This window comes from Pinus tabuliformis, chromosome 3_1 (assembly GCF_031772625.1).
Source record: "Pinus tabuliformis cultivar Carrire ecotype Pingquan chromosome 3_1, CPIR1, whole genome shotgun sequence".
NCBI classification, from domain to species: domain Eukaryota; kingdom Viridiplantae; phylum Streptophyta; class Pinopsida; order Pinales; family Pinaceae; genus Pinus; species Pinus tabuliformis.
The window spans coordinates 239,676,247-239,692,018 of NC_142301.1; the positions used below are offsets into that span (position 1 = coordinate 239,676,247).

Here is a 15,772-nt window from a genome sequence, read left to right on the forward strand (position 1 = left end):
GAAAAATAGTGTAAAAATGCCTATCCAAACTCCCAATTTGGATAATCAAGCCTTTTGCATCCTCTCAGAACCTCCCTGCTGCTCAAGGTGAGGTCTGACCTGCTACCAGGGTCAGGGTCTACTGCATGTGTGTGCTTCTGAACTATCTTTTGACTCCCCCTTCCTTTTTCCGACACAATTGTCATATATATAAGCATGGTGGCATCCCTAAAAACTAGGGCAATTTTAACATAATAACCAAGTTTAGGTAGGTGGGATAAGGCCAAAAGGTTATATGGCAACAACCTTCTAACAATAGTCAATTCTTGTTTAAACATAGAAAACCCATTAACTGCACTTAAGGCCGGGCGGCATGTCTATCGATGCTTTTAACTATCGACGAACAATCCAAAGCTAATACAATAGACACTTTTGCAATATATGGAACCCAATCAGTGTATCAACCCAACTTCAGCACTCTGCGATATCGTGGACCTGCTGAGATTTATAAACCACGACATATAACATTTTAGGTTTGGATCCTCCCCACAAATTGCAATCGGCATGGAACCCATCGGCGTATCAACCCAACATCAGTGTTCTGCGATATTGCTGACCCACCGAGATTTCTAAACCACAACATATAATATGTCGAGTTTGGATCCTCCCTGCAAATTGCAATCGGCATGGAACCCATTGGCGTATCAACCCAACATCAGCGCTTTGCGATATGGCGGACCCACCAAGATTTATAAACCACAACATATAACATATCGAGCCCAAATCCTCCCCGCAAATCAAAATCGAAATGGGCCAGGGTGTCACTCAATTCTACCACTCCCCTCTTGCGAACTGCGATTGCGATGTATATCACATTGCAACTGGACTCCATCGCGGCCGATTCGTATACTTGTTCCACCTCCGACCTGTGATATGCAATATCGCAATCACAGTTGGGACCCTGTCGGGGCCGATTGTTAAGCCACTTCTTCCTCTTGCGTTGATATGAGATATGTGGGACCCAATGGCAACCTTCCATGTGGCGCTCCCTCATTCGTTGAGACTTTTGCCATGTCATCTTCTCCTACCACCTAGACAAGTCAAACTCAAACTTTGACTTGCTCTAACTTCATCATCTAGACACGGATTTGAGTGCCATTTGCACCGTTGGAATTAGGATGATGAGCACTTTAATCCGATGCTAAGTTTATATAAATTCTACCACTTTAATCTTTGAGCCTTTTACCATGCCACTGGTACCTTTCTGAATATCCGCCTGGATCAATCCTCCAGGATCCTCCTGGATCATTCTTTGTTTCCCATACTGCTACATGCATGTATCCAAATTGCTCATACAATAAGCTACTTTATGTCCAAACTGATGACAATGAATGTACTTAATTTCATTCATTAATGGAGTAAATGAATTTTGACTTCTCCTTTGAATTCTGCTTCTATCAACTCTGGGAGTGTATGATCTTCTCAGCATGGAATATGCTTTCAAATCTCTTCTCTACTACTGATAAAATTGTTGCCTCTTCTCTCCAACATTCTCCTGGATGCTCACAATATTTGTTGTAGGCTTCTTTGGATCTATCTTGTTAATTTTTCGTACATCCAAAACTACATCTCTTCTTTGACGGAGTGAGCTAGATTTGTTCACTGCAATGCTGCTCTTAATATGTTCAAGTTGCTGGTCCTTTTTTGCAACTTGCTTCCTTAATTTATCTATGACATTTTCCAGTGCTTCTACATAATCTTTCTTCTCTTTTTTCTTGATTCATATTACATATTCATTTATTTTTGCATGCTCCAGTTGGGTTCTCAAGGTAGTGATCTCCTCCTCGAGATTTTTCTCATTCTCAACACAAAACTACAACAATTTCTTATGATCTCTACATGCAGTTGTTAACTTATCTACTTTAGCAACTAAATCCTTGATAACAATAATTGCATATTCATATTCAAATAATGTGAGCAACATCCTTCTCATCATCACTATCAAACCCAAAAGAATCATCAGAATTATAACTCAAAAATTCATCCAACATATTACCTCGTGATACAACATCTTTAGCTGAATTTTCAGAATTTGTTGCTTCCTTTGCAATGTATCAATCTTCTTCCTTCTTCAAATTCTTGGCCTTTTGAGACATCCTCCTTTTGCTTTTGGCCATGATCCACGATCTACTCTTCAATCAATCAATCTTCACTAAAGATCACTAGATATGATACAAATTTTTCGAAATATATTCACTACTGAGAGGGGGGAGTGAATTAGTAGTGCTGACCTTTATACAAATTTTCAACAAATTAATATTTTATTCAATATCTATTATCCATGCATATCCACAACATTAATTCATAAAAACATTTATGCAACAATAAACTGAAATCATAACAACATAAGAAATCACCATGAGAAACATAAGCATGCAGACATAAGAACACAAGTATTTTTGGTGGAAACCCTTTCGGGAGAAAACCACCCAATTGTTGTTGCATTGCTCAAATATTCTATTAATATGTTGAACAATTTACATGGATTAGCTTACGACCATAAGTTGGAAGACTTGGCCTCTACTACAGTATACTGACATCTACCATTTTGGAATTTTCTCCTCTTGCGTATCTATGGACCACCATTCACTAGAAGCTCCAACAAGCAATGATCGTTGCCCCACTCCAATGGGACTCTCCAACTTCTATTGGATAGATAAATCTCTTCCTTCTATGAACCGCCAAATTACTATCTCTTCTGAAGCCTCAATGTGCCTTCACTTCCTCCATGCAAACCACGTTTCACAATATTTCACACTCGGTTCATTTTCTCAAGATGAGCAACCCAACAACTCTAGCATTCCTCTCACAAATATGAATCACCAATCTCTACCCAAATACTTGTCTTAAATAACTGCTACATACTTGGCTCACTCACAATACTTTCACACAAGAAAACTCACTTATTCCCCAAGCAACCAACCTCAACATACATAACCACAATACATTAGATGCAAGTAATCAACGCGCAATCTAAAATATACAACATAAGCATGAAATGCTACTACAACTAAGTAAAATAGCTCTCTGCCCTTGTATACACAAATAAAATAGTCATAACAAAAGAGATATGCTCTACTCGTCTCCTTCTCCATCAAGCTCTCAATATCTACAATAGAAACATGCTTTTAACACAAGAATTAGCCTCTGAATACATTTTGTAATAGAAACTCGACCTATAGGCTTCAGCTCTACAATACATGCAGCAAGTCACTCACAAATGATAGAGGTGCTCCTCTATTTAAACAATTTTTGCATCTTCTCCACTACTTGGTCCATTAAAGGCATTCACACTTTTAACCACATGAAGACATGTTGATTAAGTCAATATGAACCTTTAATGAAACTTATTGAACAAGACATAACATAAAAACCAAATAATACATCCGAAGAGTATGATAAATTTAGAGAAACTCATCTACAGGCCCAGTCACTCCCATGATACACTGTGAAAGCATCCAGGTCCTTAGTCACTCTCATGACACACTTTGCCTGCGTGCGAAGACCTTCAGTCACTCCCACAAGCCTCTATGCTTGTGTCTAGGGTAGAGAACCTTCCTTTCCTCTCAATCTGGACCAAATTTTGAAAAATTACTTGGATGGATCCTAGTTTGGCCCGTTCTGCACAAAACCCATGTCTCAAAATTTTTAGATTCATCATCATGTCCAGAAAATCCAATCCAAAATTTTCACTTCTATCCAAACACCATACTAAACAACTGGGCCATCAAACTTCTCTGCAACATCCCTGCCATTAATATGCAACTCCAATACCTATGAGACATCCCCCAATACCTTCACAAACATCTTAAGCCTCCACAAACGCATTTTAGATCCTCTCTAAGCCAAAAACATAACATCATCAACTTGTAGGCCTAATCTGGGAACATGGAGACCAAGGAGACCAGGAGACCTAATCATCAAGGCTCCTCAACTTTAAACTTTGTAGTAGTCATCAGCTTCGGTATGCAACAACATGATCATGAAGAACATCATAATGGGAAGACCTCCAAGTTAGTGCACCACACCATCATCCATCCTCCAAGCTAGTAGACAAGCCATGGACCATCTCTAAGCTAGTCCAAGCAAGTAGACATGCTAAGGACCATATACACATCATCCATACAAAAAGCAACACACTTGTAGCCAAAGCAACCAAATTGACACTAATGACAATAAACCACACATCGACAACCCTGCAACACACATCAATGCCAACAAAGTCAATGATGAAGCTATAGAAAAACACAAATCACATGAAGAAGCAAAGTAGGGACTATAAGTGATAGGTCCCCTATCAGATAAAATTAATGCTACAATATACATTTAAAATTATGATGATAGACTTAATTATGAAAGTGTAATTATCTAGAGTACTAAGATTGAGAGATATTTTGAATTCAAAATTATTGAGAATCCATATATGATTAGTAATGTAGCCACAAAATTAAAAGGTATTGATGCATTATGGTTAGAATTCTTACCAAAACGAGTGTGATAATAAAATAGATAAGATGCAAACATGGAAAAGGATGATTAAGAAGATAAAATAAAAGATATTACCACTTTATTATTAACTAACTTTTATAAATGTAGGATCCGGACTTATGGTAGAAAGATACATCAATTAGAGAATACACTAAGGATATTTCTAAGGTCTCTATCAAATAATGTATCAATTAAGAGTCTAAGTCACAAATGGTAACAATGCAGGTTAATGTTTTATAATCACAAATATACAATAATGTGAGTAAACATTACATCCATAATGTTAGTGAAGTGTATCAATTCATTTAATAAAGGTTAAAAACAAAAAACAATTAAGGTTTGACATAGTTATATCATTTAATAGACTTAGAAAACATAGTAGGTATACATATAAATGTATATTGTAAAGTTATAAAATATAAGAATTCCCAATAAATCATGATGATAAAGAAGTGTAAAAATCGAAGAAGAATGAATTATGAAAAGTAGTGGTGTTTAAATTCTCTACTACTACACCCAAAGAAGAATGAATTATGAAAAGTAGTGGTGTTTAAATTCTCCACTACTACACCGAATTATAAGTGAGCAAAACTATTATATAATGGATAACATAAAAAAATTGCATGGTGGATAGATATGTAGGATCATCTATATTTAACATAAAACATAACTAATTCCCTTGAAATAAGGAATACAAAATCAACTTTGATCACTTTCAACAAAACCTAGAGTGCACTGTTTACTTCAATTGGGGCTACCTTTGGTTATTCCAACCAACTAATGGACCTTTGGTTGTCAATAGTGTCTCTAGAAAATTTGTAGGTGTGATGAACCAAATGTTTTGAGAAATGTGATATAAATTCAACATAAACTATGCAAAAGTCTCATATTAAGACACGTTTTACTCGAGGTAGAAAAGAAGGTTATCGAAGATCTTAAATAGAGGATGAATATCTCCAAAATAAAGTGCAAAATCCAAAGTAAGTGTTGTGTCCTAATCATATACGGTGGAAGTAGATAAAAAATATTATCTTCAAAGGTAATTAAGAAGTCGGAATTAAATGCATTCCTCATCCTAATGCTGATAAAGTCTCATGGTTTAAAAAATGATCGTCAAGTTAATATTTCAATGTTAATTGAATTTTTAAATGAGGCATTACCAAGAACAAGTCATGTGTTATGAAAATTAATATGGATGCATGCCATGTATTGTTTAGTAAAACACGTGTATTTGATAAGATGATTTTCATGATGGTAAGAGAAACACTAACGAGATTGAAAAGGATGGAAAAAGTCAGCAAAGGCGAAACATCAAGATAATATTTTTATTAGTAAAGGAGTCTATCGAGGAGAAAAAGAAGACGAAGTTTTCTTTGGCCTTATTTCCAAGGAAAGTTTATATATATATATAAAATAATTAAAAATATGGTTGGATAGATACCAGAAAAATATTTTAGATAGTTTAGTTATTAGTTAGCAAGAATTGTTTAATATAGGCTTAATTAAAGAAATTTTACCTTTTTTAACATTCAGATAATTCCAAAGTTAAAATTAAGCTTTAAAACAAAAAAATGTATAAGTAAAATCAATTTTAAAAATATTGGTAAGATTGAATATAATGATATATTTTGTATACTTTTAAATAGATCCGCACTAAAAAAATTAAATTACGCATCTAATAATTGTTTACACATGACATTTAAATAATCTTACATTAAACCAAAAATATAATAAAAAAACATAAATTTTTCCTGTACTTTAAAATTCGTGAGTTTTATTTTATTTTTTTAATTTTTATTCTATTATTTTTCTTAAAAAAAACTATAATAATATATTTTTCATATAAATTTGGTGCCAAAATGTGCACTCCGTTGCCATTAATAACGTCACATTCAAATAGTTACTTGCCTTTCCTTGAATGGATGATCTTATATTGCTTAAGCTGAGCCATGTACTTTTCTAACATACACGAATGGTGGGTTGTTTGATCTATACGTTTTGAATTTTTTTTTTTATATAGTTTTTAAAAAAATATTAAATTTAAAATATATCATGAAAATTTATTAAATTTTCTTAAACCACCTAATATGTGTATTACTGTAATGTTTAAATATTTGGAATTTTTAAAAGTTTTATTATAATATACATTGAAAATATCCAAAGAAAATGTTGGAAAATATTAGAAACTAAAAAGTTAACGGAAAAATGTGCGGTGTGATTGAAATGCCAAATTTCATTTATTTAAGTTTTGTAGTTTTCTTGAGAAGTAAAAGTTTGAAAAACCTTAAATATGAAAGATAATTATCTTACACTTGGATATGTTTTCTTTTGATGTGTGGGTGGTTAATTTGAAAATAAATATTATGTATGGTAGATTAGAATATCAAAATATTTTTAGGTATATTTTTTAATATATTAATGATTAATTTGAAACATAATAAAGAATATTTTTTATTTAAATTATATAATTTTGTGAAAAAATTTAAAAGATAAAAATATTTTATTTGTTATATTAATTTTTTTATCTTAATTAATTTTTATTAAAAAATAAATTGTAAAAAAAATTATAGAAATTTTGATGGCCTTTGTGCACCTCTAATTAAAGAAATAAATAAATAAAATTGTGGACAACCATATATAAAATAGTACAACCATTTTCATGATTTCAGGAGGGACTTTCAAGTAAAGTGTGAACCAAGAATATTTAAATGAAGAAGGTGAATCTACACTCTTTTTTAATAAAAGCAATTAGTTATATTTATAATAAATTTAAATATTAAATCAAAAAATATTTTACAGTATATATTGATTATTAAATGAAGAAGGTGAATCTATACTTTCTTTTAATTAAAATAATAATTTATATTTACAATAAATCTAAATATTTAATGAAAAAATATTTTAGAGTATATATCGATTATTAGATTATTTTTTAATTTAAAAATAAAAAATAAAAAAATATACTTTCTATTTATTATGGTTTGTTTTGAATGGGATGGTCTTTTTTTATATTTCAAAGTGTAATACACCTTCCCACAAACAACTAAATGGGCTTTATTTTGAATGTGATGGTCTTCTTTTATACTTCAAAGTGTAATACAACTTCTCACAAACAACTAAATGGGTTTTTGTTAATTTTAATTAAAAAATATTTTTTATAATATTTAAGAAATAAGTTAATTATCAAATCAAAATTTATAAATATTTGATTCCTTAATGTTTAATTTATTTCTTTAAGAACCACTAACTTAATAAAAATAAAATATTTTTTTTTCATAATAATTATTTAATTCTTAAATAATAATAATAATAATAAATCAACAAATGTTTCTAACAATAATCTTTAATAATAATTGACCGTTCGCTAACAACAATTGAGCTATGGCTTCTAAATTGGACCCCGTTGGAGCCTCACCCTAGCTATGGCTGCCAAATTCGACCTGCTAGAGACTGCCTACAAATCTCTTAGCAACTCCTCCAAAATGTTAGGTTCACCCTTGCTATCCAATTCCTAACTTCCTGGATGAACTCTTAGCCTGGATCAACTGCTTCCCAACACCAAAAAATTCTGTTGAGTGGCCTTTGTGAGGTCCCTCTGCCCAAAAATGTGAATTGTTGGTATGCTAGCTCAACTAGCTGAAAGCTCCAATGAAAATGCCTGCCCAATGTTGCTACCTCAGCTCCTTGACCTCCCGACAAGCAATGAGATCCCTGTTAGTCTCAAACTCCCTCTGCGTGATTCCTGGATGCCCAGAAATACGCACTCCCCTCTCTGCATTGGTTACTGATGTGTGTTTTTGCTCCAGAAATCCTAAAAGCTCTTGTAGAACAACCTCCCTAAGGTGGGCACATATGGTCCCCCGAGGTAGAGGTTGAATCTCCCGCGTGAGAGGCTCGTGGCTAAATAGCTGGTAGACTTTCTAAACAACAAAGTGTACAGATGTGTGTTTGTTTTCAAATGTCAAAGATACCAAATGGAGGCATCCAAGCTCTATTTATAATTGCTAGTCCTCTCCCTTGGTGGTCCCCACCTGCCACTAATAAAATATTACTTTTCCGCCATTATTCATTAGAATAATAATTTCCACTTTTCTCTCACAAAATAATATTTTCTCCTTTTTATTTAATATTACCGAAAATTGGCAAAACTCCTTAGTGAATTTTTCACTCACATAAATTGGGAGCATTACTGTCCTCCCTGCCAAAAATTGCTTGTCCTCAAGCAATGTTCTACTGCTCCAAATGTTGGCCTAGCCAATTCCAGGGTCCCAAATGTGCCACTAAACCACTCCTCATTGTTGAACATCCTGACATACTAGTGATGATCCCCCTTTCAACAATGAATCTCCAGATTCTAATGGAATATCTGAATGATCTTCCCCTGTAGAAAGCAGCTCACCCCTCATAGTAGATGAACCACCAAATCTTGTTGTACCCAGATCCCATGCTAGTCTCAGAAGGGTGCCACCATGCTTACTTTACACCACTTTTACTATGACAACCTTCCCATCATGCGCATACTATATCCTCCCCTCCCAAAAATTGATGGTGGGATATCTGTGAAGGCCAAGCTTATATTGCCCAGGTATCTCCATGATGTCAATGTCTACCCATCCACAGTCAATCTCAATCCTGAGCAGCAACATGATAAATCTACCTCACCATAAAATGGAGGTTTCAACAATCTCCCATGTGTCACACCCAAGGTGAACTAGATCACTCTCTCCCATGAACCTACTCATCATAGAATGGAGTGTCCTATCAATCAACTCAATCCTTGGATCCCATAGCCAGACCTGCTGCAGCATAGCTTTAACAACTGTTGGAATCTGTCTGTTCCTCGTCCCTAATCCTTGCATGAAATCGACATATAGGCCCCATATATCATGAACTAATCTGATGCATGCTAAATTGCCCTGTGCCTGCCACTGCGTAGTATCGATGACTATTGGAATCCACATGTGCCAAATAACTACCCCCTGAAGGCAGCCAATAGATGGGTATTCGATACTCGCAATCAACTCAATGTATATGGACCCATCCCGCTCTTGCCAACCATCACCACTGAGTCTACCATCCGCCCTCTTGATAATGTGCCAATACAATGTCTGGAGGTCAGACACATACTGGAAAGTTTTCTCAATCATACATGTATCCTCTGCTCATGCATGGTCCTGACATGCCCTGTGGAAAGAGTGACACATTTATCCCTCGTGACCCTCTCCCCAAGTGCATGATCACTAATGAATGATATGCCACCCTTGCATATGATTGCCTCATCCTCCAACCTTTGGTTGTAAACTCGTGCCCCAACCCAATGTTGCCACTGTGGAGTCTCTCCCATAATGCATTGAGTGTCATCCCAATATCTCAGGTGAGCTCCCTATCCCCAGCTTCTCGTGCCCAGAGTGTCAAAGGACAACAACCAAATCATTTGTTCCTGTAAGTGATGTATACGAGGCACATGCATGTGAGTCCCCATGGATACCATGGAGTATCGCTCATCTGTGTCCCCGTTAATATTGGGTATGCTTGGTGTCTGCGTCCATAAGTATCCTTGGAGGCAACCCTCTAAGACCTCATTGTGGAGTGCCATATTCCCTTGCATCTCACCGAGTATCCCTATAGTCCTTGATCTGACACTGTACCCTGAAACCTATCATTGTACACCATTAGATATCCTATGCTACTGCTATACCATCCCGTACCATCTTGTATCTTGTCTGTGTCATTATATCTGGCTCTCCCCACGTGTACTCGATGCAATGTGAGTCGCTTAATGCAAACTGACATGCTACATCAAGCAACCACGCATCTCCATGCTCCTGTACAAGCGACTGCCCTACACTGCATACCTCTATACAACATTGGATGCTAGGTTCTAAAATTGGGTCTATATGCATCAGGTCGCATCCCTCTGCATGATATTGGACTCTGCGGCACATCCTTGTGCAGTCCTGGGTACCACTACCTACTGTCATACCACCCTGTATCATATGCCATCCTACATGTGCCAACGCATCCACCACTCTGTTAGTAATCCATCCATGACGTGGGCTACATGTCCCCATCTTCCCTGAAAGACCTAAGCCATCTGAATCCTAACATGCCATTGGGAATGACATTATTGTGTCTATCCTCATTACCTCCAATGTCCACAATACCAATGAGAGAGCGCCGTCTCCATGCAATTCCCTATCTAGTGGTTTGTCGATGCCACCTCCTCCTACCAGCTCCTGCCAGATTAGGCTAATCAGCTCGTGACTCCATACACAATCAATATGCCATGAAACTCATGAAATATGCCTGCTCCTCTATAAATCCATCCTGTCACTAGTATTGTCAGGAACTCTCAAGGGGATATGAAAAGGTGTGTGCACCCAACCCCCGAGTCCATCACGTAGCTGCTACCATGACCTACCGACTCCACGATGTGATGGAGAATCCCACTTGGATCACAACAACAGTCTGGCCCTCGAGCCCGTCTGGTAATCCACAACCTCCACTGAGTTGTGGCCATGGATGCATCTAACCTCCTAGCCAGCTCCATGAGATACCAAGTCAATATCTCTCTCCATCCAACCCCAAGGGAAGGGTCGGGAGCATAAACTTTCATACATGGAACTAACTCGCCATCCTGCCAAGGATGCCCCCTGTGCAACTCATGTCGCCTCACCACACCATCTTGGTCAACACATAAAATATGTCAAGGTCACTCTGCCTCTCCCTCTCCTATGTGTAGTGGTAACTTGCTACTTCTACCAGCCTATAATGTCTCAGTAGGGTTGCCCCATCGCTCTAATGTGCACTCTAACTAAACCATTAAGAAACCCAACCATTCCCCAACGTGAGCTAGTTTGCATGGTGGCTTAGCACAAACCTCTCTCATGCCCTCCAACTCCCTATTTTGATGTAGAATGGCCTCTCGCACTATCATGGGCTTCTTTATTAATGCTAGAAGGTTAGCCCAGAACTGATGAAACTATGGAGAGTGGCTAGCCTCTGTAAACTTGGTCACTACTCTGGACCCCTTCGTCTCTTTTGGTACCTCCTCAATGACAAGTATGACTCTACGCACCTCATCAACCTGTTGTGGGCAGCCATCATCTAGAAGCTGGGTCATAGCACTGGGTACCTCATAAACCATTGGCGTCTCATCAATAGATGGGCCTCTAAGTGTATGGTCTAATTATTCAACCGAGGTGTCAATTGGAGCTACCAAAGAGGCCTCCAACAATGATGACTCCTGCGCCACACCGGGTATATCGATGTGCCCCTCACCATCATGTGTGTCCTCCTGCTCAACCTCCTCCTTGAGCTTCTTACATCTAAAGCCTGGTCTGCATGAGTAGAAATGCCTTCTGGTATCATCCCTAGCTTTCCTCATCCTATCCACTCCCTTTGAGGGGGTCAGGTGTCCTTTCAGTCAAATCTATCCATGAACCTCTATGTGAACACTTTGTAGGATGTGATATGTACATTACCTAAAGGGATCAACCCTCGGTACAACCATTCCATAACATCTCCATCCAATTGAAAAGTGGCATGTCTAATAGCATTTGCCTCCCTCATGGGGTTTAGCCAGAAATTGTTAGGCTCTCTCATAAAACAATAATAAATCCAAAAATAAATAAATTAATTAAATATTCCAAGTTAGGAATTTGTGCCTAACCCTTGGGTTGTTCCTCTAAGATAGAAGTTAGTTTAGGTAACTCCTATATTGGTGTGTGTCTGGTGAGAAATTATCTCAACCAAAAGCGTCTAAGATAGCACGCACTATCTTGAGAACACTATCTCTCATCTATTTATTTGTAACACTATATTCAATTATTTTAATGAATGAGAATGAGATTGAGAATACCTGAGGAAGCATGAGGCTTCAGCCTTTTTCCACCAATATTTTGTGTCTGGTTTTTATGTCTGCTTTACCTATTTTTCTGAGTTGATTTCTCTTTTCAATATGTGGTATCAGAGCTGAAAGATACCTGTTCTGCATTTTGTTTGAATCTGCAAGTATATTGCTCTAGAAATTGCAGGAAGAATTTAGCTGCCTTCAAGATTCCCAAGAAGGTTTTTTTGTGACAGACTCGCTTCCTAAAATAGCCAGCGGTAAAATCCAGTGACGCGCTATGGCTGAACAATTCAGCGCATCCGTGTGAGTTTGTTCGTAATGTATGCAGAGCATAACTGTCAGGAGATGTAAAAGCTAAAGTCCTAGAAACCAATCATGTTGCAGAAGCCTTGGCATGATCAAGCCAAGCATTGATCGCGTCCCAGGAAACAAGCTCATTCATAAATGTCGATATGTAATCTGGCCGTCGATTCTGATAGTCAAGGTAATACGCATGCTCCCAAACATCTATGGTCAGAAGCGGCTTATGACCCCAGATAAGAGGATTCAGAGCATCTGGATTTTTTTCAATTACAAGTTTATTGTCTTTTAAAACAAGCCAGGCCCAACCAGAGCCAAATTGTGTTGTTGATGCTTGCTTTAATTCCTTTAAAAATTCATCATAAGCACCAAAGTCCCTTTTTATAAGTTCAAGGATCTCTCCTTTAGGCTCTTTCCCACCCCCGGGTTTCATACATTCCCAAAAGAACTCATGATTCCAGGCCTGAGCAGCATTGTTAAATACTGGAAGAGGATCACCGTTGTTATATGTTTTCTTAATAATGTCTTCTAAGGTACACTTTGCCAGCTCTGTATCCTTAATCTGATTGTTACAGTTATCAACATAAGCTTGATGATGCTTGCCCCAGTGGAAAGACAAAGTCTGTTTGCTCATATGTGGTTCTAATGCATCAAAATCATAGGGAGGAGGATTCAAATTAAGAAGTGCAACTGTTGGTGGAGCACTTCGAAACTTGGGAACTGCTACTTTTCGTAAATGTATATGTTTTGGATGAGAAATGAAACTTGCAGGTGCAGCCAATGGAAGTAGTGGAAGTGAAATTGGACAGTGCAGCAGCGCCATCTCTATACCCAAGACACCACGATTGAAGCCTCTCTTTCGGAATGTTGATAATCTCCCCAAACTCCCTATTATTAGCAGCGAGAAATCCATCTAAATTACGCTCTGCGTGGACTGCAAATTCCAACCTCAAATCCAGTGGAAAACTTCATCAAATTGAACAACAGTTCTGGAAGCACGCCTAATTCACTCAAATATACCTGAAGATACTGAAACATCGACCTATGAAGCTGCATCGGTGCGTGAAGATTCAGGTAATTTTAATGCGGAAAATGATTTCACTTATCAAAAGTTGAAACAATTTTCTTTATAAATATTTATGTGCTTCATGAATGATACATGGTGGCCAAAGATTTTGGTTAAAACAACACAAGATTAAAGGAAAACCTGCATAAGATTGAAGCACTTCCTTCAAGGTCTATGCGTAGTTATTCATAAACATTATACATGAAGTGATGCACAAGTTCTAATGGCATAAGAAAATATATTTTATTACTTTTCATTACAGTAATAAAATATTTTATAGTCCTTGGTGATATGTAAAAGAAACACTTTGGAGGATTTAAATGCATAAGTCAAGTTGGGTAAGGAAAAGGTAAAGTTGTTTATTAAATTGTTTTTGGAGAGATAAGGAGTGGAATATGGTTGAGTGATATTTCAACATGTGATAAATTATTTTTTATTTTTGGGAGTAATAAGTGTGAAGTGGGGATTTTTACATTGGAAATCACATGTGTGATAATGAAGCTTTTGTAATGGAGGGATAAGGTAAATTTCTTTGTGTATTTGGAGAGATAAGTGAATATTTTTATTTCTAGAAAGTTGAGTCAATTTTCTGAAGACATTTTTCTTTCAAAAAGTTCTAGAACTTTGATTCCATGAAGATGTTGTGAAGCTGAGCCATTGTGTACTCCAAAGTTTAATAGAGATATCATTTTTGTGGTGCTGATGTGTCCTAGATCCGCCCGAAATTGAATAAGGGGATCTAAGGTACACTATGTGTGCTTGATGGCGCATGTGTTTTATGGATTCATGTTTTTGCTTATGATTTGTGTCTAGTTTTGACACATAAATGATCTCATTTAACACACATAAAGTTCAATGCAAGCAAGCACAACACCTGTAACAAAATAGCTGCAAGGAAGGATAATTAAGCTCAACACATGCATTTGCGTCACTACAACAAATAATCAAAGTTTTCAACATCGACATTCTACCTCAACAAACAAATTCACTCAATACAATCAAGTTCATGAATCTGCAGACTCCAGCATTTCAAAGCAATGTCTACATCACTACAATCAAGTTAATGAATCTGTAAACTTCAACGTTTCAGAGCACATTCTACATCAACATTATTGAACTTGTAACCAAACTCAAATTACATTGAATTGTAAGGGTGCATTCTCGGTTGAAACCGACACCCAAGTCTTGAATTGAGTCAAATTGAATTCATTGTAGTGAATCATTGAAATCATTGTAAGCTTTTTTGGGTGCATTTTCGACAGTGTTCGACACCCTTCCTTTAAAGCACAATCAAGTGAGTCCATGAGTTTTAACTCCAAATGAAACAAACAACAAGTTCACATCTCCTGCAAGTGAGCATGAGTATTCATTCAAGCAATTTGCATCAAAACAATACAAAGTTCAAACTTTCAAGCGAGCTAGAGTGAAGATCATCAAAGCAACCAAACAAGTTCAACTCTAACACCAATCAAGCAAGTTGAAATTGACATGAAGCGAGCGTGAAGTCATCAAATAAGGCAAGTGAGCATTCATGCAAACACAATCGTCATAAAGCGAGCGTGAATTCCAGAGTTTAAGCAAGAAATTTCTACAACTCTAGCAACTGTTCTCAGCAAGTGCAATAAGCAACAAATCAAGCGAGCGTGCCATTCAAGTCCCATAGCAAGCAAGCCTGTCAAGTGAAACAGTTCACAGCACGACATCTACGACAAGAGAGCCTGAGTTTAAGTGAGCAAGTTCAGATGGCGCAACATATTCAGTTGTTAAACATTCTTCACAGTTTGATCATCTCCAATGATGAAGACATGGTGTACATCAACAAAGAAACTCTTGCTGATCTTTCACGGCATCTACAACAAACACATGAAACCATTGAGTTTCTTCAACTAGAGTCGCAACTACAAAGAGATGAGCTGCAACAAAAGAGTGCTTCTTCCAAGTCATTCAACCATACAGATGAAGATAAAGATGTTGATTCCAAATCACTCATCCAAACAACTTCAAGTGTCGAAGTTGTTCATGAACAA

General features: G+C 36.8%; 1 pseudogene; it reads right to left on the reverse strand.

The window, feature by feature from the left end:
• Positions 1-12,752: 12,752 nt before the first annotated feature.
• On the reverse strand, positions 12,753-13,502 carry LOC149186691 (superoxide dismutase [Fe], chloroplastic pseudogene; annotated as a pseudogene).
• Between the last annotated feature and the right edge of the window lie 2,270 nt (positions 13,503-15,772).